This window comes from Leopardus geoffroyi, chromosome C3 (assembly GCF_018350155.1).
Source record: "Leopardus geoffroyi isolate Oge1 chromosome C3, O.geoffroyi_Oge1_pat1.0, whole genome shotgun sequence".
Taxonomy (NCBI): Eukaryota; Metazoa; Chordata; class Mammalia; order Carnivora; family Felidae; genus Leopardus; species Leopardus geoffroyi.
In genome coordinates, this window is record NC_059338.1 from 91,398,131 (window position 1) to 91,410,202 (window position 12,072).

The 12,072-nt window shown below is 40.3% G+C and overlaps 1 protein-coding gene across 6 annotated transcripts in view; it reads left to right on the top strand.

Moving 5' to 3' along the window:
• SAMD12 (sterile alpha motif domain containing 12) overlaps positions 1 to 12,072 on the top strand; it is a 387,874-nt gene that overhangs the window by 153,682 nt on the left and 222,120 nt on the right. The gene's annotated exons all lie outside the window — the stretch shown is intronic.

The window sequence follows — 12,072 nt, forward strand, 5'->3', positions numbered from 1 at the left end:
TGGTTGGGGCAGGGGGGGGGGGGGACAGGAGTCTGTTTCTAAAAAGTTTTAAGTGTCTAGGTTGAATTGGAGCATATTTGTATATCCGCTCTCCAGAGTGATGTCCTCTTCGTTGTGGCATTTGGGAAGCATTCTGAGTAACAGGCCACTCGGGCAACAAGCCCAGTTGAGATGCACAAGAAATCCAAATCTGGTCTCTATTGCCTAGTTTTTGTTTTTGTTTTTAATTGATAAATCTGTAAACCAGATATTTAACTTACAGATAAAATCAAATATGCACATTGAGAACATTTGAGAAATACCAACCCTCCTTTTAAAAAAATGTTAATTAGTATCCTCAAAGAAATTCAAAACAATATTGCATCCACTGGAAAAAAAAAAAATCCCCAGATGCTTTGAAAAAGGAACACATCAGAGAACAAGACATTTCCTGGAAATTAAAACACAATTTTGGAATTTTACAATTTAGTAGATGATTTGGCAGATGAAATTGAGAACGTGTCCGACCATGTGGAAGAGGGGTAGGCAAGCTTTTTGCATAAAGAACCAGATAGTAAATATTTTAAGTTCTGCGAGCAGTTATTTGGTCTCAGTCACAACCCTTCACTCTGGCTTTGCAGCATAAAAGCAAATGAGCAAGGCTGTGTTCCAGTAAAACTTTATGAACACTGAAGTTTGAGTGGCATATGATTTTTACACATTACAAAATATTATTCTTTTGATCTTTTCCAGCCATTTAAAATATAAAAAAAACATTAGAATTAGCCTGTGGACCGTATAAAAATATGCAGTGGGCCAGATTTGGTCCTGGGGGCCATAGTTTACTGACCTCTAATATAAAAGAAAAGTATGAATGACATGAGGGGAAAGCAAACTAAATGGTAGCATGAATTGAAGCAATTGATGGAATATAAGAAAAAGTCTATTTGATTTTTGTCTTAGGAAACTTCTTTGAGATTCTGAACGGATATGACATTGGACAGCTGAGGATGTTATACAAGAAAAAATAATGAAAGCTAGAATAATTGGCCCAGCATCTGAACAGTATTTTTACACAGTCACAATATAGTAAATGCTACTTATTGATTTTTTAACTTTGAATCAATCCATATGACATAGCAGATCTGATAGAGATAGAAAATATGTGCTGTTATCCTTGACAATATAAAAATAATAGTGCAAATGACAGAAGGTGGAACATGGAAGGAGATGATCGATTACAAAAGATGAATGAAAACAAAGAGGAGTCCTTATTTGGAAAAATCATACAGATTTAAGTATATTAAGGGTCAAAAAATAACCAATTAAGAACTAAAATTAATCATTCTGATTAAGGAAGTTAGCATATATGTGCCAAATCCTGATCATTCTCTTAAGAGTATCCAAAGATAATTAATTCTCTAAGTCTGACCAATTAAGGAGACTGAGGAGAGAAACCTTCATGTGCAGCTAGGGTTGGAAAAAAGGGACAGGTTTGAGTTTGATCATAATGTGAATGCTGCTTTGAAGAAATAATCGTTTCCAGTGAGAAAAATGGGACAAGAGACTGTGTTTTTCACTCTACATCCTTTTGTTTCAATTTTTTTTTAAACTCTGTGCATGCTTTCTTTGATAGCAAGAAGATTAGGGATAGACAGGATGATTATAGAAGCATAAAAGTTATTTAAATTGTTAAATAAGGATATAGAATTTTTTTGTTACAAGGGTCATGTGGCCATAAAGACATGTGCAGGGAGATGGATTCTAGGAAGACAGTTTATAAATATGTAATTGTGTTGAGATCAATCCTAGGTTAAGATTTCCTTTAATTGCATAAAAGTATTTGAAAAGTAAATGTAAATGTATAAAGAAATTTTCTCCTGTTGTCTTATAATTTATCTCCCCTCCATTTTATCCTCTTCTTTATTAAGCGTATGTAGTAAAATTTTCCAAGTTCTATCAATTGTAGATTGTCAGACTATTTTGCAAGTTCACCAGTGTCTCTGAACCAGAGTTTGGCCCTGTATTAGCTTGGGCTGCTGTAATAAAGTACCATAAACTAGGAGGCTTAAATAACAGAAATGTATTTTGTCAGTTTTGGAGGCTGGAATTTCAAGATCAAGGTCCCAATATGGCCAAATTCTGTTGAATGCTCTCTTCCTGGCTTACAGATAGGTGCCTTCTTCCCATGTGCTCACAAGATGGAGGGAGAGCCTTCTTGTGTCTCTCCTTATATAAGGATGCCAGTCTTATGGGGTCAAGACCCCACTTGGTGACCTCATTTAACCTTAATTACTTTCACAGGGACCCAAACTCCAAATACAGTCACATCAGGGGGTTAGGGCTTCAACATACGTATTTTGGAGGTTACAAACTTTCAGTACATAACAACCCCCTTTGAACTGTTATTTGGCCGAATTGAACATAGGGACAAATTGTTTTGCCACCAAGAAGTCACATGGAGCTGGAGAGTAGCTGCCCTTTATGTAGGCTTAACTTTTAAAACCCAAGCGCGGGGCGCCTGGGTGGCGCAGTCGGTTAAGCGTCCGACTTCAGCCAGGTCACGATCTCGCGGTCCGTGAGTTCGAGCCCCGCGTCGGGCTCTGGGCTGATGGCTCAGAGCCTGGAGCCTGCTTCCGATTCTGTGTCTCACTCTCTCTCTGCCCCTCCCCCGTTCATGCTCTGTCTCTCTCTGTCCCAAAAATAAATAAACGTTGAAAAAAAAATAAGCTTAAAACCCAAGCGCACTAATTGGAAGCTTTGCACAGACTGACTTCTACCCTAACAGAGTCTAGAGTTTTTAGGCTCTCCAAACCCCAGTGTCCCTGCCCTGTTAAATACAAATGGAACTGTATTTTCTTAGTGCCTTTGTTTTCTGAGTGTCAACAGTATGGTAGCCCCAACTTCCCAAGAACCATCAGCCCTCTCTTTTCTGTAAAATGATCCAAAACACTACTCAGCCTTTTGATTTTCGTTTTACCTTTACGACAGCTTTGTAAGATGGTTCACGTTTTGCTGGCGATGTAATTGAGAGACTGTGATTAGTCCTGCCTTCTTGTGTAGAGCAGACAATGTGCTGCTGCCCATAATGAAGAGAGTGGAAAGAACCCTGGGGCACTGATGACTGGTGTGGATCCCAGCTCTACCCTAGGCATACCCAGGTTAGGACAAAGGCAGGATTGCTTTTGACAGATTGATCTTAATTGATTCAATTAAGGAAGCAAACTAGCACTAGGAACTTCAATAAGGTGTCTCATGTCTTTTTTTCCCCTATGACCAGGAAGCCAGAGTGACCTCATGAGCCTCATTTTTTCTCGCATGTTCATCAAACTAGAGTGATGTCATGGAATAAGCATAGACTTTGGAATTATTGCAGATGTGGACTGAATGCAGCTCTGAAGTTCACCAGCAGTGTGACCTTCCATGAGTTACTTCAATGTCCTATGCCTGTTCTTCTGTCAGATGAAAGCAATAACTACTTTATAGGTTGTTGGGATGATTAAAGATGGTTTATCTAAACTGCTTAGAACAATTCTTCCTATATGCTGTTATAAAATTGAATCTAATGTTCTGTCTGGAATGACATAATAAGCTCTTCTATCATGTTACCAAGCCTGAAATGGTCAGACTTGGCCAGGCATGTTCTTACAATGATTTCACAGGAGCAAGAAAGCATGCACAAGCCCCAAAGACCTCTCGAGAACTCCCCTCAGACCTGGCCCATCATCACCTGTGCCTTGAACTTTTGATCAAAGCAGGTCACACTGCTCCCCTTCCATCCCCACCCCCACCCCCAGAGTCAAGACTTGGAGAAACATGCCACCTTGTGCCTAATGGACCTCCAGCTGTATTCAGAGAGTCGTTTTGTACTTAGGACATTTTGGTATCAATCCACCATATTGTTACTCCAAAGGAATTGTCCTAGAAATATGAACTCATGAACATTTTCTGGTCCTTACATTCCTTTTTGTTTTAGCATGCTTTCACTCATCCAACATCCGCACGGAGTTTTGCTCTATCAGGCACATGCTCAGAGCATATTTGTGCCTTTGTACCTTGCAGCACAGCACCTCCCATAGGGTGTGCGCATTTGGGCAGGTGAGCAATGGGCTTTCCTCTGTACTGAGATGGAGCAGACACCAAGTACAGTGTGATCCTCTCCCTCCACGTTTCTCTTAACAAGCACAACACTCTGGGCTTACAGGAAGAACAGGCCTTGATAAACAGCCATCCAGGATGCCACAGACATCTCGTTTCCTATTGACTGCCTGCGCATGCCTGTTTACCCCTCCATGAGGTTTTAACGTTGGAAACTCTTATGCCCAGCAGCATGCATTTGGAAATCAGATCTTCACCAGCATGACGTACAGGCATCCACCTCACAGCTTGTGAGCAGTAGAGCGTATGCATCTCGATGGTGCGCCTTTATATATAGTTCCATCAGGTGCCTGGGGAGTCCAGACAGTATCTTTGGCATGGCATTGGGACATGTTGTGCATGACTGTTCCTGGAGACAGGGAAGAGCTGGTTCTGAGTGTCAGGGAAACCACTGGCATGACCTATCATGGGAAAACACGAAGTGATGCTTGTTGGCTGCAGCAAAGCGGATTTGAGTAAGGCGGCCATCCCTTTGACTCTCCTAATTTGGTATCTTTGCCTCTCCAGGTTTCTTCTTTTTTCCTACATTTTCTCATTTCTTGTTCCTAAGCATGCCATTTTTCCTGGTGCCTTTTAATACTTTTCCTTTCCTTCAGCTATCTTCCTTTGAGTTCACTAACCTTACCACCACCTCCCAATGCCTGCAACTCGGCTCGGGTCAGCTGGACTCCAGGGATCACCTCTGTCTGCTGTACTGCATGGCTGCTTCCCCAGCGAGGCTTGCGAATTCCAGCAGGGCAGCATATCACTGACATGCGAGAGATTAGAAGATACACTTTCCTGAACACATAGCATGTGACAGGCACCTTTAAAGTGCTTTGAGTAAACTATTTCTTATCTCCACAAATGACAAGCTACGTTTTATTTTCAGTGTACTGAGGGACATGTTTAGAAAGGTTCAGTGACCTGCCCAAGGTCACCGTGCTAGTGAATGCCACAACTAACCTTCAGTCTAGGTCCGCATGATTCCAAATGCCAACCTTGTTTCATTACATCACTCTCTGTGTCAATTGGAAAAGAAAAATCGAGAATCAGAAATGTGAGCTGTCTTGCTAAGAATTATACTGCTAGAATGTCTCTGCATATTTGGCTCAGTGTAAGAGAAATCTAATTGGAGAAAAGGCTGTTGTAGTTCTAACCTGGGAATGTCAAGAGCACAGCTGGGACTTGAATCATCTTTCTGACACTCAAGGATATAGGAGCTGTGATATATGATGACGGACCAGACAGTTCTTCATTCGTTCAACAAATAATTATTGAGTGCCTGCTGTGTGCCAGGTACTGTTCTAAAGTTTGGGACTCTTCATGAAATAAAAAAGATCCCTGCCTTTGTGGAGATGGCAGGCGGGTGGGAAGAGACAGATGAGGATGATAACAGACAAAATAAGTGAGCTACATAGTACTGTAGATGATGCTTGCTCTTGAGAAGGAAACACTGGAGCAGTGTAATAAGTATCAGAAGTGCCAGAGGGAAGAGGGTTGCATTTTTAAATAGGAAGATCGGAGTAAGACTTACTGAGGAGGTAGAACTTGAGCAAAGGTTTGAAAGAAGGGAGGGAATTAGCACTGTCACTGTCAGGGAGAGGAGCCTCTCAAGCAACATACGAACTGAGGAGAGTTGGCACTTATAAGCAGCAGCATTAAGGTGAGGGTAGTGGGAGCAGTATATAAAGGTAGTAAAGGAGTCCATCAGAGATACTGGGTTGCCAGATGGCTTGAGGCTTTGCAAGCCATTTCAAAGATTTAAAATGGGAAAAACAGAATGATCTGTTAGGTGCATCTCACCTAGATGAAGTAGGCTAGGTGTGGTATGATTGTGTTTTTGATCAAAATTGTAGCAGTCAGTGTGGGTGATGAAAGGAGATTGGGGTCTGGATGTAGTTAAAGGTAGACCTCTTAGGTTTTGCCAATAGATTCAGTGTAGAATACAAGAAAAAGGAGTGTATGGTGATTTTAAGATTTGGAGCTATGGCAACATGAAGTATAAAGCTTCTCTTAGAGGAGGTGAGAAGTGTAGTTTTGAGAAGAAGGACAGGAGGTCAGTTTTGGACATGATGAATTTGAAATGTTTACTAGATCTGCAGATGAAACTGTGAGGTCATGGATGGTATATATAATTTCTTAGTTTGGGGAGAGAAGACTGGACTGAAAATATAATTTGGGATTCATCAACAAATACCGTGGTTAAAAAAAATAACAAAGCAAGATACCCAGTGGAGAGTACCAGTATGATGTGTGAAATGGAAATCAGTGCATTGGGTGGTAAGGAGACTTGTCTTGCATTACTGAAAAGGCAGGACTCACAATCAGTGAGAGCATAGAAGCCTGACTTTGACTTCAACACACAAAAAAAATTTTTTTGAAGACTTTATTTTTAAGTAATCTCGACACCCAAAATGGGGCTCAAACTCACGACCCTGAGATCAAGAGTCACACACCTCACCAACTGAGCCAGGCACCCCAATACAAAAATAACATTTTAACCTATTAGAGCTTATTAGCAGTGGAATAACCCTTTTCACAGGTGCTTTTGCTGATGCTGCAAATTTTCAGGGAGAATCTTGAACCTAGATCATTGTTTTTCCAAATTTTGTATAGCTCTAAAAAAAGAGAATGGTAATTATTTTCCATTAGGGGATTAACATTGGTCTTTATCCAAGAAGTTAACACACATGTATATCTTGATATATTTATCATAGCCCTGGTTTACTCACCACCGTTTTAGATGTGTTAAAGTGGATTGGATTCTTGCCTTAGGTTTAAACTTGAACCTACTGGCTATGTAGAGTCCTCCAAAATTTCAGTTCCTGTGAGGTTGTGGTTCTGAGGATTTAGGAATGAAAAAAGCCATCACTAAAATTCAATATGGGCAAATTAAGGGGAAAATTATATCAGGTCAATTTTTTTTTTTATTTTAATGACACTACTATAATGATGTCTTAGAACAATGGTTCTCAAACTTTTAATCGTAGGATCCTATTATAATCTTAAAAGTTTTTGAGCACCTCAAAGGGCTTGTGTCTACAGGGATGGTGCAAATATGGGAGAACAACCAATACACTGGTTAATAAGGATTCCCGATGATGCACTGAAACCTGCAAAATAAAGTTGAAGTTCTTAAGAATCTACTTTCAGGAAAGGAGAACCCCTACTTTGACAGAAGTTAATTTGAAGAAGACCCAAAACTGTAGATTTCCGCTAAGTTCAGTGTAAACCAATGATCTGACTTTGCAAAAGAAAGGACGGAAGGTAGGTAAGTTTGGGTTTCAATACTGTGTTTCTTTTTGTAGTCAGTGCTTTTGAGATACTGCCTTTTGAAGGAAATATTAACAAGCTACCATGCCCTGTGGAGGAGACTGGAAATCGAAAGGTCTAAAGCAGATACCATGTGAAGAACAGATGGAGAAACTAATAATGCCACTCTGTTTACTTGGAAAAATTTCTAAAGTTGCTCACCCATTACTGCTACTGAGGGATGCTACACTGGTTAGAAGAGACAAACACCGGAAACGAGGAAGCACAGAATGGTTGAGGTGATGTTAAAGCAATGGTTAAAGACAGAAAAATGTGAAATAACACGACATATATTTATCTTGCATTTATCTAAGAGATTTTACTGTTAACTTTCCAGCAATGAGATGCCTTCTCATTGAGAAGCATGAAATTTAAGAGGTTCATTCATCACATTTTCGTTTAAACCTAAGAAAGTGACCAAGTGGAGTTCAGAAGCTACACTGTGAACAGGATAGGATAGAAGAGATAACCGTTACGACTTTCTAACCAGCTCCTTGCATGAAAGAGTTAAGGCGACGGAAGAGGGCATTATTAGTACTTGAAAATCAATTCATTCAGAGCCAAGGATTCTGTGAACTAGCCCATGGATCCATTTTTGGGGTGAATGAGCTTCAGAAGCTGTTAAAGGAGACGCAAATGGCTTGTTGTATATGTTTGTCCTTCCCCTCCTCCACCTTGTCATTCCTTTTTCCAGTCTTGTGTAAGATTACACAGTGGTTAAACCAATGAAAGAGGAGACCAGCATCTAAAGGAAAAACACTGCAGGCTGGTTAAGAGAAGAGGCAATGTTGAGAGCTTGCAAACACCTGTTTATAATGAGATGCTGCAGATGTGTTTGCCACTTGCTGATATTTGGGCACAACAGTCACTCCGACCTGCCACTACATATCAGCAATCTACGTGTTGCCTACTTTTTCCCCTGTTGGCCCGCTCGGGCTTCTGTAAGCTTTCCTAGTTGAGTGTATACAACCATTGGGAGCTTTAGGTTGTAGTGTTCTCTTATAAATCAAAACCTAGTAAATTAAAGAGATTTTATATTACAAAACAAGTAAGTTGAGGGATAATCAAATGACAAAATTTAACTTGAAAAGCATTTTGTAATATGTTCTTTCACTATCAAGCTTCTTCTTTAAAGCATTTAATTATTTTGTAACTTAGAAAAGCTTCCAGTTTACCTTAAAGAACTTAAAACTGAAGAGTTTTCTCCATTTTAGCACAAACCAGAACTATAGACTGAAATTGTTGAATAAAGGTGAGGAATCATTTGCCAAAAGTAATTTGCAGACAGATTTTCCCTCAGGGATGTGTCTTTCGCATCAAGTGAGGCCTCCTTGTAAAATAGACCCTAAAAGTGTCTGAAGTGCACTTTCAGCATCTCTACAGAAAGGTCAGGACCAATTCGGAGAGGAAATGCCTGGAATTCTGTTTGGTATCACAATGCTTGGAGTTAAGATAACAAACTGCCTCTGGCTCCTTTCAGGGCAACAAAACTAAGATCATCACCAGGGCTGTAAATCCTGGAGAATGGTATGGTAGACCTGAGCCCAGAGAAAGGGAACTAGGGCAATTGTTTTTTTTAATGCTTGCCTTTCGGCAGGATAGGTGTTTCGGGTTTTTTTTTTTTTTTTAATTACTATTTCTAATAAATATGAAATATTATTGATTTGTTTTGTGAACTGTTTTGGATTTGGCTCCCACCAGGGGTGGGGAGAGGGAAACAACATATCAGAAAACTTGGGGCTGGAGTTGCATGTAAGCTGTGAGTATAGCAGAGCAAAGGAGGGCGGTTGAAACATCACCATGGAGCTATTAGGTTTGACAACTCTGTACCTCCCAGTGGGACGATGCGGTAAGTAGATTGACATGGGTTTGACATACGCTCATTGTTGTTCCAAATGACACATGGAAGTGTAAGCTCTTTAAAAGAGTTAGGTTATGGCATTCACTTCCAAAATTTGGTTGCTACTGGGGATGGGGTAATCGTGATGGGAGAAATGACTGAAGTTCACCCGGGTGCTGTGCAAAGAGCAGTTCAGGCAGAAAAAATGAAGTCGGCTCTGAGAATCCATAAGCAGCTGGATACTGAGGGAAGTGGAGTCTTTATAGCTCTTAACCAATTAATGTGTGGCAAATTAATAATTCCATAATAAAGCCAAGGCTAAGAATTGGCTAATAAATGGGGCCAGTGCTTTTATCACTATCTGATTAAGAAGAGACAAGCAATTGCCCAACGATAGGAATCTTTATCCCTCCCCATTTATTTATGCCAGTTGACATGGAGGCAGATCCATGTAGGTTCCTGCAGTCTTAAAAATCTGTGCCTAAAGCATTGAGTGTATTGCCGTCCAAGCAAGTGATACCAAATTACTGCTTAGTAAGAGTATATTCTGAAGGAAAAGCAAGGCACTTCCTTGCATGTTAGCCTCAGAACACCCAAATTTATGACAAAGGGATAATTTGTAACAAAAGCAGACTTGGGGGCTGATGGGGATGCATCCTGAGTTCACTTGGCATGTATGGGTTAATCTCGACCTGAAGCCCAGTTGAGGGGGCTTTACTTTGTGCCAAGGGGCCTCTGTTTCCTAAGAAATGAGCAAGTTAAAGGTGCTCTTCCAGGAAATTTAGTATATTGATATATAAGCAACTTCACCCTCTTCTCTTTCCCTTCCTAATTTACAGCTGTCCTATAATTGGTTTATAGGAGTTTTCAAAAGATGTGATTAGCTTTACCTGCAGTAAACATGTAAAGGGTTTCAGGGTATTGATGTGTCAGTTATGAACTCATTCAGTTAATCTGCAGAAAAATTTTTAGAGCAGGAAGGAGCCAGATTCAGACTTGTAAAACATGATGGTAGTGCATTTCTAGCTAAAAGAGCCAAAATTCTAGTTTCCTCATCATGGAAAGAAAAAGAGGGAATGACGAGCAAATAAGAAACCAAACAACAAAACATTAACTCATTTGCACCAACCCCCCCAGAGGCCCTCCTCGCTCATCAAAATTAGAACAATTGATACGGGTGCATACAGAGCTTAGAGGGACCATGGTGGGCAGCCTGTGACTCAGGGATATGGGGTGTGGAAGGAAGAGGCTGACACATTTGACTAGGAGCCACGTGGGAGCAAGACACAGTCGGTGGAAAGCAGCAAAACGCTATGCTTGAAATTCACTACTGGGTTCATTTCATTAATCCATTCACTTATTCATCATGGCTGCATAGCATCTCTTAAATGCAGGGCATTCTGAGAGCACAGTGGTAACACATCCTCACCAGCATATAACTTAGTATTGTAATTGTTACTAGCATTATAGAACATGGTACCTTAACTTCGTGATGAAAGACAATGGTTTATGATGCTCATGGATTATGCGAGTCAGGAATTCACTCAGGGCACAGCAGGGATGGCTTGTCTCTGCATCCTGGTGTCTGGGAGCCTCAGCTGGAAGATTCAAAGACTGATGGCTGGAATCATCTGCAACTTGTTGACTCATTTGTCTGATGGTTGGTTGGTGCTGGCTATCAGCTGAAACATCAGTTTGGGGATTGGCCAAAATTTCTACACATCATCTCTTCACGTGGTCTGAGCTTCCCCACAGCATGTGGCTGGGTTCCAAAGCTGAATGCCAAAGAGGATGAGCCAGGCAGAAGTTGTATCTTTTTTGTGACCTTGCCTTAGAAGTCAATCAATTCCGCTGTGCTCCACTGGCCAGAACCACTACAGACCTTGCCAAAATTCAAGGAAAAAGAACATCAACCCCAAATATCAGTGTAGGAATATCAAGTACAATGAATAAAGAACAGATATATGTGTACGGATGTGTATATATGTACATGTATAAAGGCATCCTTGAGAAATATAATCTACCACAATAAGAGTGAAAGAAAAAATTATAAAGTAAATTAGCATAAAGTAAAAACTATTGCTTGTGATGATTTTGTAAGTCATGGCCCAAAGAATCCTATTGGAAATATACTAACAGAAAAAAGAAACACCTGAGCTCTGTGTTTCACAAATGTGAATCACGTGCATGTGACTTCTGTTAGTATCTTGTTACCATCTCTATCACTGTTCATTCCCTTCATTTTTTTAATTGACCAACGGTTTTTAAACTCAAATTTGTTTTAAAAGCAAACTAGGGGCACCTGGGTGGCTCAGTCAGTTGCGTGTCTGACTCAGGTCATGATCTCTCAGATCGTGGGTTTGAGTCCCACGTTGGGCTCTGTGCTGACAGCTCAGAGCCTGGAACCTGCTTCAGATTCATATTTCCTCTCTCTCTCTCTGTCTCTCTCAAAAATAACTAAAAATAAAAGCAAACTAGATATTACTGAAAATAAATTTTTTTTTGCCTTTATTTGCCATAATACAAAAGTAACCTTAAATATAATAAAAATAAAATCAAACAGTTGCTAGGTGTGTTGCTTTCTGATGAAGGTTGTAATGGCAAAGCGTGCCCTCTTTGTCAGAAATGTTAGCAGGTATTCGAAAGATATTAAATCACAGTCCTACAAAATTGAGGCTCTCTTTTTGCCTTAATCTGAAAGATTGAAAGAGAAGTAAAAGTGAATGATCCCTAGTGAGAAGGTCAATGACATTGACCAGGTCTAGGTGCCGCCGAATATCCTTTAAAGATTTTTCTATATT